Here is an 18,117-nt window from a genome sequence, read left to right as displayed (position 1 = left end):
CCATCGGGGAGGCCTGTATTTTCATGCCACAGGCCCTATACCGGGTCAATTTCCAAACGATCATGACGGGCAAGTGTACATTTACAATCACCACCACCCTCACCATGCCCTCTGTCATTTTTCGGGGGGCATGAATGACAACTAAGCTGAACTTTAAGTGGCGGAGAGAACCGATCCATTCCAGCACAACCAATCAACATATTCTAAGAACCTACTGGTGAGGCTCAAGTCCTCTCTGCTGTAGTCATGTGACAGGCAGGGCTGATCAAGGAAGAACAGGCTCCCAGATGGCCAACCTGCCCCATTCATTTCCATCGCTTACGGCATCCACACACAATGCTCCCTATGAGACAGCCGTCCGGAAGTATCTGGGAATGAATGAATAAAAGCCATCTGCCTGTCATGGAGTCATGGGTAACATCTATCCCAACTGGATGATGTTACTTTATAATGAAGTAAAGGATGCTGAACTTTACTTCATTATAACATCTCTCAGCCTTGAAAAGATTACCCAGTACCCCCTTCTTTCCCACATGTCACTGCAAAGAACCCAAACCAAACAGTACCTCCCCAACACACACACACACACACACACACTCTCTCTCTCTCTCTCTCTCTCTCTCTCTCCTCTAGCATGGCACAGTCCTTGCTAAGAACCTGGAAAGTAAGTTGAGTGGAGCAGCAGTCAGGGGCACTGGGAAGGGCCCTCCTGGGCTCTGGAGCCCTGCGTTCATGAGTTCAGGCTCTTACTCTGCCAATGTAGGCCATGTGACCCTGGACGAGTGATTAACAACTCTGAGTCCCAGTTGTAGCATCTATAAGGCAAGGCTATTATCACTCACCGTACAGGTTGTTTGAAGGACTAAGGACAGTGTCACATAGTGAACACAGTGCCTCGCACATGGGAGACATTTGATAAATGACACCTATTATTTCCATAAGCAAACCATTAGTCTTTGCCAGGAGCAAAAGCGCACATGTTGTCTTAGTGTCAACATTGACAGGTTGCTTCTGGGCAGCAGACACACAAGCAGCCTCTTTGCAGAATTCTTGAGGCTCCTTTGAGAATTAAAGCTCTAATGGAAAGTGGTGGCTCCAGGAAGAGTTCATAGAAAGAAGTCTTTGGCTGGGTGCAGGGGCTCACACATGCAATCCCAGCACTTTGGGAGGCTGAGGCAGGTGGATCACTTGAGGTCAGGAGTTTAAGACCAGCCTGGCCAACGTGGTGAAACTCCTTCTCTACTAAAAAATACAAAAAACAGCTGAGTATGGTGGCACGCGCCTATAGTCCCAGCTACTCGGGGGGCTGAGGCGGGAGAATCGCTTGAACCTGGGAGGTGGAGGTTGCAGCGAGCTGAGATCGTGCCAGTGCACTCCAGCCTGGACAACAGAGTGAGACTCTGTTTCAAAAAAAGGAAAAGAAAAGAAGTCCTTGAAGCATCCCTTGCTCTGGTCATGTAATCAGGAAAAACCAATCACAATCTGGCTCTGCTGTGTACAGAACAGGAGGGTGGATGGGAGGAGCTGCAGAAGGCCCCCTTGCTCTTCATCCACCATAAGTCTTGACCAAGATGGCAGGGAATGGACTTTCAAAAAGGCATCCATTGGCAGGAACAACAACTTAAGGTCACATGTGCCACAGGCCGGCCTAGCACATGGGATGGGCCACACAGGCCTGGCATGAGAGGTCTGGTGGAAAGCGGGAATGAAGCTCTATGAATAAGGACAGTCTTTTCACATTGGGACCTCTGTGCCCCCACCCCCCAGCCCTCAAATGGGGTCTCACCTCTGTCCGTGTCCTCTGCTGACCCTATCTTCTTCCTCCCTTCCCACCACCACCATCCTTTGCCCTATCCAGAGCCCACACACCATACACAAATTAACTGTGATTTCAGTGCCCTTGCAAGTGAAAAGCACTGGGCAAATATTGGTATCATTAGTGAAAACGCATTTCCACTGTGAATAACATTTGTGCTACATTTGCAGTTGTCAAAACATTTTCACACACAAAACCCAGTGTAACCTTCACAACAACCTGCGATTACAAGTAGGCATGACTATTCCGAATTTTAAAAGGAGTAGGCTGGGCGCAGTGGCTCATGCCTGTAATCCCAGCACTTTGGGAGGCCAAGGGGGGCGGATCCTTTGAGATCAGGAGTTCAAGACCAGCCTGGCCAACATGGTGAAACCCCATTGCTACTAAAAATACAAAAATTAGCTTGTCATGGTGGTGCACGCCTGCAGTCCCAGCTACTCGGGAGGCTGAGGCAGGAGAATTGCTTGAACCCAGGAGGCAGAGGTTGCAGTGAGCTGAGATTGTGTCACTATACTCCAGCCTGGGTGACAGAGTGAGACTCTGTCAAAAAAAAAAAAAAAAGAAGCTAATGGACATAAACAAAGGCTAAATGGCTTGCCCAACTTCATATAAGAGAGCTGGAGGCAGAGCCTAGGTCTCCTGACCTCAAATCCCACACCTTTCACGACACCATGAGTTCACGAAGCTTTTCCTAAAACCATTTTCCTCATCTCCCACCTGCAGCCTTTTCTTTGGATGGGTTCTCTCTCTCCTCTGTCTCGCATGGGGCTGGCAACCCAGAAACGGAATGGGTCTGTGCATGTCAGCGTTCTCCTAGAGGGATGTCGAAGGTGCCCAGAGCTTGCACTTGAAGCCTAAACATCACACTAGTTTTTCTAGATGCAACAACTTGAACATTTTTCTTTTTAAAAATTGAACTACAGTAACAACTATCAGTTGCTAAAGAGAAGTATCCCAAATCCATACCCCCTAACATTAAACAGGACAGAAGTGTTCCTGAAATTCATCGACTCTACCAGCATGTGCTCTGTATTTAGGGCCACAAAGACACACACATGCTGAACACTCTTCTTACTTGTTGGCTTCCCAGGGATGTCCTTAGAGCATATGGGAGTGGTCCAAAGAAATGTGAACCCTAGTTTGGGACGGTGCTAGAGTCTTGGGTCTTACATAATACTCTCAAGTGACCTTGTAGATGGTCTGGCATAGTTGGCTTGTAGGACGGTAGCACAGGATTTCTCAATCTCGGCACTATGACGTTTTGGGCTGGATATTTTTTTTTATTGGGGGTGATGGGCTGTCCTGTAAAGTTTAACAACATCTTTGGCCTCTAACTATAATACTAGATGCCGATGCACTCCCATACAGATCATCAAAAATGTCTCCAGACTTTGCCAAATGTCTTCTGGGGCTGGGGGAGAGAATCCTCCCTCCCTCAACTGAGAATCACTGCTCTAGTGGCCAAGGAGCTGGTACCCAATACACTGTGAGCTAAGTGGGGGCTTGTCTGCCTTGGTGCTGGGGATATCAAGGGATATCAAGCATACAAATAAGTACATCTCTGTATGCTTGTATTTTGCACTCACATTCATAGTAAGGGTTTTCAGTAAAAGCCACTCTTTTGGGTGTCTGACCATGTATTTGTTTTTTGTTGTTGTTGTTGTTTTTAAAGATGGGGTTTCTCCATGATGGCCAGGCTGGTCTTGAACTCCTGACCTCAGGTGATCCACCCACCTCGGCCTCCCAAAGTGCTGGGATTACAGGTGTGGGCCATGGTGCCTGGCCTCCATGCACTTGTTTTATCTATGTAACAAGAAGTCTTGGCTTCTGCTGGGAGACCACGCTGGCTGTGCCCGTCACTGATACCTGGCCCCTTACAGAGAAGTCAGGCAGTGTGAGTGAAAAGAGCAGAAGGGAAAGGCGTCTTGGGAACAGTGAGCATCTCACCGGGGCAGACCCTGCTCCAGCTGTGCCTGGGGTGGCATGGGGCGGTGTGCAGGAAGGGACTCATTCCGGGAGGCAGGGGTATGGAGGATCGTCACTTCCCCTTTTCTATTGTTTTGTCTTTTTTAAGATTTTGAGATGAGTGAGGGGGTGAAGGAAGAGCTCTAACACTTTGGAGCCCCTACAGCTTGCCTCTGCATCATAACTCCAAGGAAAGGACAGTTGAGCCTCCCAGAACCACGAACTGGGCAGCAGGAGCCAGTGACACCCCTTGTAATCCTCTTCCACTGCAGTATCAGAAATCTGAAGGCAGCCAGGTAGTTCTGAATTCCTAGGTTAGGCCCAGCCCAACTAAAGTGGAAATAAAGTTCTTCTGTTTATTTACATTTTATTTTTAGAGATGGGGGTCTTACTATGCTGCCCAGGCTGGTCTTGAACACCTGGGCTCAAGCTATCCTTCCTCCTTGCTCTGGCAGAGTGCTGTAATTATAGATGTGAGCTATCATGCCCAGCCAATAAAGCTCTTCTTAGCTGTGAGGCCAATCCCACGATCAACCTGAGGGCAATCACTCATGGGTGTCCTTGAGGAAGTAAGTGATGGGTGACTATGCTTAGGTTCTTTGCATGGTAATGGTATGTGGGCAGGTTAAAACTGCTGGTTTCTGCCGGGCCCGGTGGCTCATGCCTGTAATCCCAGCACTTTGGGAGGCCGAGGCAAGCCGATCACGAGGTCAGGAGATCAAGACCATCCTGGCCAACATGGTGAAACCCTGTCTCTACTAAAAATACAAAATTAGCCAGGCATGGTGGCACACGCCTGTAGTCCCAGCTACTCAGGAGGCTGAGGCAGGGGAATCACTTGAACTCGGTAGGCGGAGGTTGCAGTGAGCTGAGATCGCACTACTGCACTCCAGCCTGGTGACAGTGCGAGACTGTCAACAAACAAACAAACAAACAAACTGCTGGTTTCTCCATGCCCAGTCTAGGCTACATTTAACTGGCTCTGCAAGGCCCAGCTCCTGACCACTGTGTCATGGCCATGCTTCAGCACATAGCGAAGATATGTACACAGGTAGGTCCAGCCACCTCCCTCCTGGGGGATGTCTCCTGGAGTGTAACACATTGAAATGATAATGTATGGCATCAGTGCGACTGATGGCCAAGCAACAGCCAAGCAACTTCCACTTCTGGGGTGCTTTCTATGGGTTAAGTACTCTCCTGGATACTCAAAAACAGAAAGGAAAACACCAAACCCAAATGGCAGGTACTGCTGTCTTTGATTTACATATGCTACCGTATATCATTAAGACAGGACACATATATAGTTTTTTAATCTCACAGAATCTGGGAAACTCTTTCTGGGGACTGGGGTTCTGCTATTGTGGTTCACAGCTAAGTAGATTGAGGTTGTGGTTTAAAACATGTCTTTACCTTGTTAAGGAAGGATGATTCTAATCCTATTTTTACACTGTTTTCTTTGGAGCAGTTGTTGCATTTTTCTCCCAGCATTTACCAAAATGGTCATGTGGTTTCTCTTATTTGACTCACTTATGAGATGTATATATAGCAATAGATTTTCTTACATGAAGGCATTTTTGCGTTTCCCAGGTAAGCCCTATTTGGTCTTGGTGGTTTGTTCTTTCTTATGCTACGTTGTGGAATGCTAGTCATGTTTTAAATTTTTGACTTCTACATTCCTAAGTAAAGGTGAACAAAGTTTTCTTTTCTTTGGGTGACATTGTTATCAAGTGTTGCCATCAGTGTTCCTGTGGCTTTATTATTTGGAGGGGCTCTGCTCCTCTCTGAATGTTTTGGGCCCTTCCTTAAAGCCCTCCGTGGGGCAAGCACTTGGCCAGGTGGGCTGTTTCCACTCAACATGGGTCTCGGGAAGGGTCCCTCTGAAGGATGCTGTCACTAGAGAGCTAGAGCCCCCTTTCCTGCAGGGAGGCGGAGAATCCATCCTGCAGAATCCTCCCTTTGATTGGAGCCATGGAGCAGATTAATTGCAGCTGTGCCCTGGAATTTCCCCAACACACAAATCTTCGTGATGTAAAACAGCTGGGAGGAAATCCCAGCATGCCCTGTACAGAGAGGCAGGACTGCCAATAAGCTACGGAGATTAACCCTCTGGCTCCCAGAAGGTAGGGAGGGCCCCGCCCCAGCCGTCCTCACCCTGTCCCACACTTGCTTAGTGTGGACAGGACTCTATAGGGCTTGGGGGAACGCCCACATTCTCCCTGTTCACACGTTCTCACAGAAAAGCCTTTAAGCAGGGCCTGGGCAACAGAGGAAACAAAGTTTCATGTTACAGAATCCACAGCAATGCTTCCCACTGTTGTAAGCAAGGAAAACACGTCAGCTCCAAAAACTGCACAGGTGAGAAAACTCCAGCCCAGAGAATGCCTTCCGCTGCTTCTGGAGGAGAGGCCCAGTAGACAGGGAAAGCGCCCCTTTCTCCAGCCCTACAGTTAGTCTCGCTCAATTTTGGCCATCTGCCCATCAGCAGATTCCAAGGCTCTCAGATTTGGTGACCGATCCTTCCTGCCTCTCTGGACTCCTATGATAGTGACTCTGGGGACCCAGACCTAGGGTCCCCTTTGATAGAGAAGTAAGGGTTTCCCAGGCCTTTTAAGGACATGTAAAGTGCCCACTGCCACCCAGAACACAAGGCTACACCCAAACCCTGGGTGCAGGCAGCTTTCCACCACAGTGACAGTGACATTATTCAAAATGCTCTCCTTGTCCTCTTAGAGGCTCTATGTAGCAGGAAACTATAACCGTATTATAAATGAGAAATGTGAAGAAGCCATCAGTGTCTCCTCCTCTCCATTCTGCCACAATTGCTGTCTTTCTCACCTGGACTATTGCAATGACATTCACACTCATACCAGAGTTCAGCCTTCTAAAAACCAGTCACATCTTTTCCCTGCTCAAAACTCTTCCCTGGTTGGTTTCTGGGGTCAAGAGATAAAGCCCCCAAACTCACCAGCAATCCAGCACCACCCTATCCTTCTGGCTTCTGCCCTCACCACCCCACACCCCAGCTGCAGCGTCCTCACTGCACGCTGAACGCACCACACTGCCCCACTGCTCCCCCTGATGCGGCCTTTACTTCGTCCTTCACTCGTGGGAAACTTTAACCCCTTCTTCAAAACCCAGCCCTCCCAAGGCACCTTCCCTGCATGAGTCCTCCACGAGTCTGTCACTCTTGAGGAGTGGCACACGGTGTTCCCACGGCACTCAGCCAGCTACTCCTCCTCATTTGCACACTGTGTCTGCCCATGGCACTGTAAACTCCTCGAGGGTCAAGCCTGCACCTCAATTCTTCACCCAGAACCCGGCAATCATGATGTGTGGAAACTCTGTCCCATGCTGTATTAATGCAGTGAGCTTAGGCCCCAGTTTCCTCATATGTAACGTGGGGTCAAACATCCTGTCCTGGAAGCCTTTAGAGATGTGACACACACATGGGGCGCCTATTTCACTCACAGGCAATGCCTGCTTCTCACAGCAACTGGCTTAGTTCTGCCGAGAATATGTAAACATAGCACAAAGGGTGAGATGCCCAACTTGGCCAGTTCCTGGAGAACAATTTCTGTCTTCTGTAGGGAAGTTCACAAATTGACCTAAGTTTGAAAAAACACCAACACTGATCAATGAACTCGGCAGTAAGAAAAAGAAAAGCTTTCCCAAGCAGGAAAACAGTTAGTTTTCAGCAATCAATAAAGAAGAGAAAATGAATCTAAGAATTTGTTCCCAAACAAGATGGATTAGACAGAGTTCCAGGGGCAAAAGTATAAAAGGTAAATTTTGTACTCTTATCCCTTATTTTCTTTCTTAAGAGTGAGTCATTTATGCCTTTGCTTAACTTTGCCAATGGCACTAAATCCCAAACACGACGTTTTTGTTTTACCTGAGTGTAGGTTACGTTCTTTCTTGAGGTATTGTTTTTTTTTTTTTTTTTTTTTTTTTTTTTTTTTTTTTTTTTGAGACCTTGTCTCGCTCTGTCGCCCAGGCTGGAGTGCAATGGCACGATCTCGGCTTACTGCAACCTCCACCTCCTGGGTTCAAGCGATTCTCCTGCCTCAGCCTTCCGAGTAGCTGGGATTACAGGCACACCACCACGCTCAGCTAATTTTTGTAATTTTAGTAGAGACCAGGTTTCACCATGTTGGCCAGGCTGGTCTCAAACTGCTGACCTCAAAGTGATTCACCCGCCTAAGCCCCACAAAGTGCTAGGATTACAGGTGTGAGCCACTGCGCCCAGCCTTCTTGAGGTATTGTTGATAGGTGAGTACTTACAAATGAATTTAATAAAAACCAAATGCCCTAAAATAACATACTTTTGAATTTATTATGGCAGAGTTTTCTGTGAAAAAGTTAATATTTAGAACCAATTTTGCATTTTTTTTTGAGGCGGGGTCTTACTGTGTCACTCAGGCTGGAGTGCCATGGTGCAATCATGGATCACTGCAACCTCCACCTCCTGGGCTCAAGCGATCCTCTCACCTCAGCCTCTCAAGTAGCTGGGACCACAAGCGTGAGCAAGCACCCCTGGCTAATTGTTTGTATTTTGGAAGAGACAGGGTTTCACCATATTGCCCAGGCTGGTCTCGAACTCCTGAGCTCAAGTCATCGGCCCACCTCTGCCTCCCAATTCTGCTGGGATTACAGGCATAAGCCACTGCTCCCGGCGTGCACTGGTCTTAAACCAAGGAAGTGACTTTGCTCTCTCTAGCACCTGTTATAGCATTTGGTCAACAAATAGTTTTAAAGCCCATGCACTGGTAGCAGAGGGGAGCAGAGGGGCTCCAAAAGCATTTCATGTCTGAATAGTAAACTCAAAAGTAAGAGTGTGTTGGTTACGTGTCAGTTTCACCATAAACAACTCTCCCCCACCCACCACTTTCCCCAAATGATTCTTTTCTGGATGATCTCAAAGTATTCTTTTCTGTATGATCTCAAACTATTCTCTTCCCCTTCCATTCCAAAGAACCTGGCAATTTTGCCTCCCAGATTTGATCAAAGGTTTGTTTTAAAAACTGGCTCCCGGCAGAAGCCAAGCTTTCATTTTAGAGCACAGGAGGCAAGAGACCAGTGTTCCAGACTCTTTCTAACCTTTCTGGACTCCATCTTCTCACCTTTAAAATGAGAATATTTTACTTCATCAGCATGAAGCAGGGGCCTGGACTAGATGGTCTCCCGTGGGAGGAAAAATCGAATCGAATGGAGCTGTTTGTGTAAACACAGAGGGTGCTGGGAGTGCTGACCGTGTTGAGGTGATCAACAAATGCAGAGACAGGAGTCCTAGCTGGACCCCACTGTGTGCCTGTGTACCTCACCTTTCAGAACCTCTGGGTTTCCACCTATAAAACAAGAATAAGAACACTGACTGCCTAACAGGGTGATATCTCAGGTGTGGCTGTCACACTCAGGCGTGAGTGTCCACACACTGGAGAGGATCAGGCAGAGTGCGGGCATGTGTGGAGCTTATAACAAATCTGTGTTCAGTCACTAAATGTCTAAGTTATTGGTATTCAATGAGCCTGTGACCTGCACTTTACTTTGGGGAGGGGAAGAATTAACGCAGAGTTTGGCCACTCACAGATATATGGTGCTTCCTAGGGAGAGGGGTCTGGTTCCATGTGTGTTGGTAAATGCCTAACAAATGGCTCTATACGCAAAAAAAACAAAACAAAACAAAAACAAAGCGTTTGCTGGTATCCATGGTGTAAATACTCCTGCTGATTTCAAGGTACCACGATGAGTCACTGAAGGCTCAGTGCAGAAGAGATGCCACCGATTGGCAGGGTGCCAACTGGCTCAGGCACACCAATGCCAGTGGGTAGGAGCTGGGTGGGTGGGTGGGGGGTCTCAGATGTGTCCTGACTTGCTGGGATGGCTGGAAAGCTGAGACACACGTTTCTCAGCTGATGTCAGCCTGCTTGAGGTCTTGATAGAGAGCTGGACACTTGGCCAGGTGTGTTCCCTGACAGCTGTCTGCTCTGGAGAAGGGAAAACTCTGCTCCCAAAGCATTGGGCGTAGCCATTCTGTGGTGGGTCTGGAGCGCCAGACCTGCTGAATCGCAAGCTACCTCTCCCATCGGCCGTGACTTTTGGTTTGCTGGGCCTGAGCAGTGTCTGTGCTCACTGCCCAGCCACCAGTGTACCGCATGAAGTGTCTTCGTGGAAACTGGCTTTGGAAGTCCAGTCCTCCTTTCCCTGAGGTGAACCCTGCTGGCCCCCCTCCCTCCGTCTCTCCCCTGTCGCTGCGTGCCTGAGAATCTCCTGACATGCTTCCCTCCTCTCAGGCCCTCAGGTGAGAACATCTGCCCTGGCCCCCACGGGATGCAGGGGGTCAAATGCCTTTCTCCTTCACAGCCTGCAGCCTGTTCTCTGGCCCGCACACATACACCCATGCCATTCTGCCCCTACTCTGTCGGTCAGCATCATAGGTGTGGTGCCATATCCGGCCCCACAGAGCTGCCTCCTCCTGGGTTACAGTGACATAGCAGCCACTAAGGGGTGGTGCCACAGCCAACTCAAGGGGCCCATGTTCACACACACGGAGGTGTTTCCGAGGCTTCTGCTGCACTGAACACCCTTGAACACTCACTGGGTTGTTAATGTGTGTCTATAGTAAGAGGACACATTTCTAGCTGCAAAGGGAATTGCTAGGTCAAAGACAGGCGCATGTAGGTTCTGAGGAGTGTTATGAAATTTCTCCCGGTTGACACTGCTGACAACAACCTGGGAGAGGGCGTATTTCCCCACACACTCGCTCATACAAGATTATTAAACTGTTTGAACTTTGCCAAACTGACAGGTAAAAAAATCCCTCACTGAGTTTCCAATTGCATTTTTCTTGTAATGCAGGATGCTGTTAATTATTCTATGTATGGGTGATGATTTGAAGGAGGGAAAAAAGATGTGTGTGGCACAGAGCAAGTGGGCTCACAATGTGATAGGTGGCGGGGATGGGGGAGGACAAGTATGGAGTCACTGCAGGTGAAACACAGGAGGGGGCTATGGGCTCCTGGCAGCTGGCACAGCCTGTGCAACCTCTCCTGCACTTGACCTTCACTCAGGTGGAAGAGGGCAGAGAAAAGGAACTGAGGCTGAGTCTGTGGGCTGTTGAGAGTGCAGAGGCAGAAGCACCCAGGAAGCTGCTGGTGGGCAGGTGCCCCTTCTGGTTCTCCCTCTTTCCCTTCCCAGCATGTACGCAAGCTGCTTCCATGCCCTCACTGCCTCCCAGGTGCTTCTCAGCCCCCAGCAGGATGGCTTCTGTTCCACTCCCTCCACTGTCTCTGTAGACACTCTTCTGTCTTGGAAAGAAAATAAAGGCAACTGGCTTTTGAACTGCCACATCCCATGGGGAGCTCTGGGGAAGCCTATCCTCCCTCCTGCCCTGCAGGTTCTGTGCCCCTTCTGGGTGATTTTTTTTTGAGATGGAGTCTCACTCTTGTTGCCCAGGCTGGAGAGCAGTGGCACAGTCTTGGCTCCTTGCAACCTCCACCTCCCGGTTCAAGTGATTCTCTTGCCTCAGCCTCCCAAGTAGCTGGGATTATAGGTGCCCGCCACCGCGCCCGGCTGATTTTTGTATTTTTAGTAGACATGGGGTTTCACCATGTTGGTCAAACTGGTCTCAAATTCCTGACCTCAGGTGATCCACCTGCCTCGGCCTCCCAAAGTGCTGGGATTACAGGCGTGAGCCACCGTGCCCAGCCCTGGGGGATTTTTTACTGATTGATTGATTAACGGCTTGATTGATAGGGTCTGGCCGTGTTGGCCAGGCTGGAGTGCAGTGGCACGATTGTGGCTGATTGCAGCCTTGACGTCACGGAATCAAGCAATCCTCCCACATCAGCCTCCTGTGTAGCTGGGACTACAGGTACACACCACCACACCCGACTAATTTTTTTTTTTTTGGGTAGAGACAGGGTCTTACTATGTTGCCAAGACTGGTCTCAAACTCTTGGCCTTAAGTGATCCTCCTGCCTTAGCCTCCCAAAGTGCTGGGATTACAGATTTGAGCTACCACACCCAGCCATCCACAGTTATTGACCTGAATACACTGTCCTGAACAGACTGTTCCATGAGAAAAGCCCGTTAAGGAATCTGGAAGGATAGTCATCCAAATGTTATCACTGAGTTTTAACATTTCAAGCAATTTTATTAGTTCCTTTTTCATATTTTTCTTCTTCACTTGAAAGTTTTACAATGAGTATGTATTATATCATAGCAACAGTAAGCAAAGCTATTAAAAGTAACCCCAGATGAATGATTTTCAATCCTGTGCCTTCAGTGTACCTAACCAGAAACCTCAAAATCCACTTTAAGGCCTTTAGTTACTTCCCTAACCTGCTCTTGGCCACCAAGTTCCATGGCTTTTGGACATCTTTTGAACCCTATTCCATGGAGAGGACCCTGCTGCAGCAGCCTTCTGGGTGTGCCTGGGCTCCTGCAGGCTCTCACCCAGGAGGAAGGCGGGGGAGCAACCCGGTTTGAGAGAGGCAGTGGTGGGGGGCTGCAAACCACATTGGCAGGTTGCTTTGCCTCACATTGACAAAATGTCTGTTGTCCAAGAACAGGGTAGTTGATAGAAATTAAGGGGTCCCAGGCTGGGTGTGGTGGCTCACGCTTGTAATCATAGCATTCTGGGAGGCCAAGGTGGGCAAATCACCTGAGGTCAGGAGTTTGAGACCAGCCTGGCCCCATCTCTACTAAAAATACAAAAATTAGCCGGGCATGGTGGCAGGCACCAGTAATCCCAGCTACTTGGGAGGCTGAGGCAGGAGAATCGCTTGATCCTGGGAGGTGGAGGCTGCAGTGAGCCGAGATCATGCCACTGCACTCCAGCCTGGGTGACAGAGTGAGACCCTATCTCAAAAAAGAAAGAAAGAAATTAAGGGGCCGGGCACGGTGGCTCACGCCTGTAATCCTAGCACTTTGGGAGGCCGAGGCGAGTGGATCACGAGGTCAAGAGATCAAGACCATCCTGGTCAACATGGTGAAACCCCGTCTCTACTAAAAATACAAAAATTCAGCTGGGCATGGTGTGTGCCTGTAATCCCAGCTACTCAGGAGGCTGAGGCAGGAGAATTGCCTGAACCCAGGAGGCGGAGGTTGCGGTGAGCCGAGATCGCACCATTGCACTCCAGCCTGGGTAACAAGAGCGAAACTCCGTCTCAAAAAAAAAAAAAAAAGAAAGAAAAGAAATTAAGGGGTCCCAAATCCTCTCTCCACTGAGTCACCAGTGCTCTTGTTCTCAGTTCATCTCTTCCGGTCTATCCTTCACTTGCCTCCAGAATTATCTTTCTAAAATATAAAACTATGCTGTTTAAAGCTAGCAGGAGGCTACCTGTTCTTATAGGACTGCCTATCAGCTGATCAAGACGCAGGGACAGCTCTGTACAGAGCCCTTCATCAAAATCTCTCCTGTGGTGTATCATGGACATAAACTGCCATCTTCTATAAGCATCTCATATAGGAGATGGCTGTTTATGTCCATGATACACCACAGGAGAGATTTTTTAAAGTATATAAATAACTAGACTATAAACCTATAAATGACAGGTTCAGGGAAGACAGGGATTGCAATGGGCAAGGATTATCGTGGAACAATTGGAAGACATCATAGAGGAGGTGGCATCTGTGCAGGGTCCTGCAGGCAGGATATACTTCTGTAGTTGTTTTACTTGTTAAAACATTTCATACTAATTACTTGATTTGATATTACTGACTCCTGGATATGAATAAAGCAGATATTATTATGTTCATTTAAGAAATGGGAAACTGGGGCCGGGCGCGGTGGCTCATGCCTATAATCCCAGCACTTTGGGAGGCTGAGGCAGGTGGATCACTTGAGGTCAGGAGTTTGAGACCAGCCTGACCAACATGGTGAAACCCCATCTCTACTAAAAATACAAAATTAGCCAAGTGTGGTGCACACACCTGAATCCCAGCTATTTGGGAGGCTGAGGCAGGAGAATTGCTTGAATCGGGGAGGCAGAGGTTGCAGTGAGCCGAGATTGCACCATTGCACTCCCTCCTGGGAGACAAGCGAAATTCTGTCTTGGAAAAAAAAAAAAAAAAAAAAGGGAAACCGAGCCTGCTGGAGGCTATTGGATTTACTCGACACTGGCACTGGAATACAGGGCTCTGAGCATCTATGTTGTAACTCTAAGGGTACAAGGACATGATTTCTGCCTTCTAGAAGTTTGTGGCTGGGCATGGTGGCCCACACTTATAATCACAGCATTTTGGGAGGCTGAGGCAGGTGGATCACTTGAGCCCAGGAGTTTGAGACCTGGGCAACAAAGTGAGACCTCATCTCTACAAAAATAGAAAAAAATTAGTCAGGTGTGGTGGTGCATTTACGCGGGAGGCTGAGCTGGGAGGATAGACTCAGCCCTGGAGGTCGAGGCTGCAGTGAGCTGTGATTGTGCCACCGCACTCCAGACTGGGTGACAGAGTGATACTCTGTCTCAAAATAAATAAATGAGAAACTTCCAACTGATCTTGGAATCTTGGGATAGCAAGGGTGTCTCAGAACCCTTCCCTGCGGCTCCGGCAGGCCCAGCAGCTGGCCAAAGTCAACAACTCCTGGGCACCGGGGGACGGGGAATGTCTGAGGAGGCCCCTCCATAGACGGGCAGTTCCAGGAGAGATCTCTGACCCCACAGGTGAGCAAGGACTGTGAGAATAAGGGTCACACCGGCCACCTCTACACAGGGCCACTGCTTCTGACAAAGGACCCTGAAGAACGGGTCCTGCACCCTACCCTAGTGTGTACGCAAATGTGGGGTGCGGGAGTGGTCACATCCCTCTGTGCTTGTGGCAGGGCACTCTTTCTTGCTAAAGCTGGATAAGACCTCAGAATCCTTAACACAGCACCAGGCAGCTACTAACAGTTGATTAAAATTGACCTGTAAGGTGCAGTCTATTTATTCTTTCTGATTTATAACAGGAAGTAGATACAGATGTTCTGTCTGGTGAGCAGGAGGAGCAGAAACCAGGTCATAGACGTATCTCTCCTGGCTGGCACAAAGAGGAATTCGGTTCCTAGACAGAGGTGAAGCTTCACCAAGAATGTGACTGGACGGCCAGAACAGTCATAATTTGCAGAAAGCCCGTTGACCAAAAGCAGGCCTGAGAATTCTAAAGTTTATGGACTTTCCCCTATGGGAGGAGAAGCTGGAAAGCATCCCAGGTATTGAGGAGAAAGGAAGCAGGATCTGTGTATAATCAATGGGGAACAGGAAGCGCTTATCTGGGGCCTGTGAAATATGCAACACAAAGGAACAGCCAGGCAGCCTGGAGCTGCCTCCCAGCCACAGAGCTTCAACGGTCTCTCAGAACCCTTCCCTGCGGCTCCTGCAGGCCCAGCAGCTGGCCAAAGTCAACAACTCCTGGGCACCGGGAGATGGGGAATGTCTGAGGAGGCCCCTCCATAGACGGGCAGTTCCAGGAGAGATCTCTGACCCCACAGAGGCCGACTGTGAGCAAGGCCTGTGAGAATAAGGGTCACACCGGCCACCTCTACACAGGGCCACTGCTTCTGACAAAGGACCCTGAAGAACGGGTCCTGCACCCTACCCTAGTGTGTACGCAAATGTGGGTGCACATGCGGCTTACGTATCTCAGGGAATGACCCGATTTTCCCTCCATATTGAAGGGAGGGCGCAGGAAATTAGGATGGACAGTGAAAGGGCTGAGAAGGTTTCCACTGATTATGCGCATGCTGTGTGTCAGGTACCTTGTACCCATCATCACCACACCCAAACTCATCATGCCTCCTATTCCTTACTTCATGGAAGAGTGTTACTCCCAGTTCCCGTGACAATTCCATTAAACAACATCTCCTATTTTTTACTTCTTAAAATATTTATATTAATAGGCCTTAAAATATATACGTATTTTTGGCTGGGTGTGGTGGCTTATGCCTGCAAGCCAGCACTTTGGGAGGCTCGCTTGAGTCCAGGAGTTCAACACCAGCTTGGGCAATATGATGAAACCCTCGTCTCACAAAACAAAACAAAATAAAACAAAACAAAACAAAACAAAACAAAACAAAACAAAACTGTATATACATAGCCAAACAAAATTATGAATACATATGTATGTGTGTGTGTGTGTATTTTTTATGTATGTGTACACACATGTATGTACATATATATACACACAATTACACATACACGTTACAGGCAAAGTTTGATTTCTTGGGTATTGTTGCTTACAGTGAAGCTCCATTTTTAAAAAGTAGAAAAAAGTGAATTCAAAGGAAAACAATTATGTAAATAGCATAGGGGGTATGTGATAAAGATTATGCGAGTAAGTGACATCCGGGGAAATTGCTGCAGGATCGCATGCCTATGGCTGTCCAGGGGCTACTGCCAATTGTGGATGAGGGCAGCTAGGAACTGGAGAAAGTCAGAGTGTCCCAGACACGCCACTATTTCCTTCCCAAATAGCTTCTTACCGAGATCTACCATCTATCTCTTCTCACGAACCTGTAGGGTCAAAACCTCAGAAATCCTTTCCTCCACCTTCTTCCTCACTTTACCATCTGGCCCATCAAGTCCTGTGTTTTTTCCATCTCAACTCCCACTGGCTTGCAATGGCTTCCTAACATTCACCTCATCCCCACACCAGTTCCTCCAGGTCGATCGCACACCCTGCTACCCGCTGACTTTCTAGCTCACAACCAGGCTCACATTTCCTCCCTATCTCCCCCTACGCTCCTTGGGAATAGGCATCTAATCTTTTTTTTTTTTTTTTGACCTGCCACTTCAGAAAGGCATCCAATCTTATTTGTCTCGTGGGTCCCCAAGGACTTTAGCACAGCGTATCATTTGTGAGAGGTGCTTGATGACTATTGCAGGGCGTTCTAGGATTCGCCCTGCAATAGTCAGGTGCAAGTATTCCTCTCTGGAGGTGATGCCTCCCAGGCAGCTCTCGTGGAAATGCTGTGTGCAAAGGCAATTAGTGTTCACACTCCTAGGGTTGTTGCCACAGACCCTAATTTAGTTGACCTAGGGTGAGAATAGAGAAAACACAACCTTTTGGGAGAAGATGGATAGAGGGGAGGGGAAGGTCCGCTGCCAGTGGGGAGCCTCCCAGGTGAGTAAGACTCCATTTACCTAAGTGACCAAATAAATGACACCTACCGATATATCTGCTTCTCACTATATTTTCCCGTATAGTTAATACATTGATTATAAAAAATAAACAAAAACATCCTAACTCTTTTGTAGCTGGGGACCATGATGCTAAGATTCTGCTGCTCAACCCTGCTGTGGAATATAGCGTTTCTGAAATTTGTACTCTGTTTGATATTAATATCATTTCAAATAAACAAATAAGTGTGTGCCAAAGCCAAGGACAGGAAACACACATTTATTTAAAGATAACATTTAGTGATGAGTTACCTTGTGCCAGACATTCCATGTGTTATTTCATTTAACCCCCACAGCCATATAAGTTGATGCTATTATTAACAGATGGCAGGATTAAATTACGAAGAGGTTAACTAACTTGCCCAGGTCCATCCCAGAAGCCAACTCTCTTTTTTTTTTTTTTTTTTTGGAGACAGAGTCTCTCTCTGTCACCCAGGCTGGAGTTCAGTGGCCCTCAGCTCACTGCAACCTCCACCTTTTGGGCTCAAGTGATTTTCCTGCCTCAGCCTCCCGAGTAACTGGGATTACAGGCGTGCGCCACCACGCCCGGCTAATATTTGTATTTTTAGTAAGGACAGGGTTTCACCATGCTGGCTGGTCTCTAACTCCTGACCTCAAGTGATCCATCCACCTTGGCCTCCCAAAGTGCTGTAAAGATGTGAGCCACCACGCCCAGCTACAAACGCCAACTCTTTTTTTTTCTTTTTTTTTGAGATGGAGTCTCACTCTGTCCGTTAGGCTGGAGTGCAGTGGCACTAACTCGGCTCATTGCAACCTCCACCTCCTGGATTCAAGTGATTCTTCCACTTCAGCCTCTCAGTAGCTGGGATTACAGGTGGACGCCACCACACCTGGCTAATTTTTGTATTTTTGTAGAGGCAGGGTCTTGAACTACTGACCTCAGGTGATCTGCCCCCCCTTGGCCTCCCAAAGTGCTGGGTGCCTGGTCAAGGCCAATTCTTAACCCTTTCATTATACTCGTGCTGGAAGAGAAGAAAACATACCGCTCCTGCAGCCCATCCTGGCATTCCTCAGATGAGTGCAGTCAGGCCCACGGTGAGCTGTCTCACCAAGGTCACAGAGGACACTTGCAGAGCTGGGGGTCAGAACAACCTAGGTGTCCTGACACGCAGCTACAGAAGAGCTATGATGGATCAGACTATTCTTTTTTTTTTTTTT

The 18,117-nt window shown here is 48.3% G+C and overlaps 1 protein-coding gene across 1 annotated transcript in view; it reads right to left on the bottom strand.

The window, feature by feature from the left end:
- Nucleotides 1–18,117, bottom strand: part of TCF7L1 (transcription factor 7 like 1) — a 180,970-nt gene that overhangs the window by 30,530 nt on the left and 132,323 nt on the right. The gene's annotated exons all lie outside the window — the stretch shown is intronic.

The sequence above is a fragment of the Cebus imitator genome, unplaced genomic scaffold (assembly GCF_001604975.1).
Source record: "Cebus imitator isolate Cc_AM_T3 unplaced genomic scaffold, Cebus_imitator-1.0 Scaffold655, whole genome shotgun sequence".
Taxonomy (NCBI): domain Eukaryota; kingdom Metazoa; phylum Chordata; class Mammalia; order Primates; family Cebidae; genus Cebus; species Cebus imitator.
This window is presented reverse-complemented; position numbering and strand designations above follow the sequence as displayed.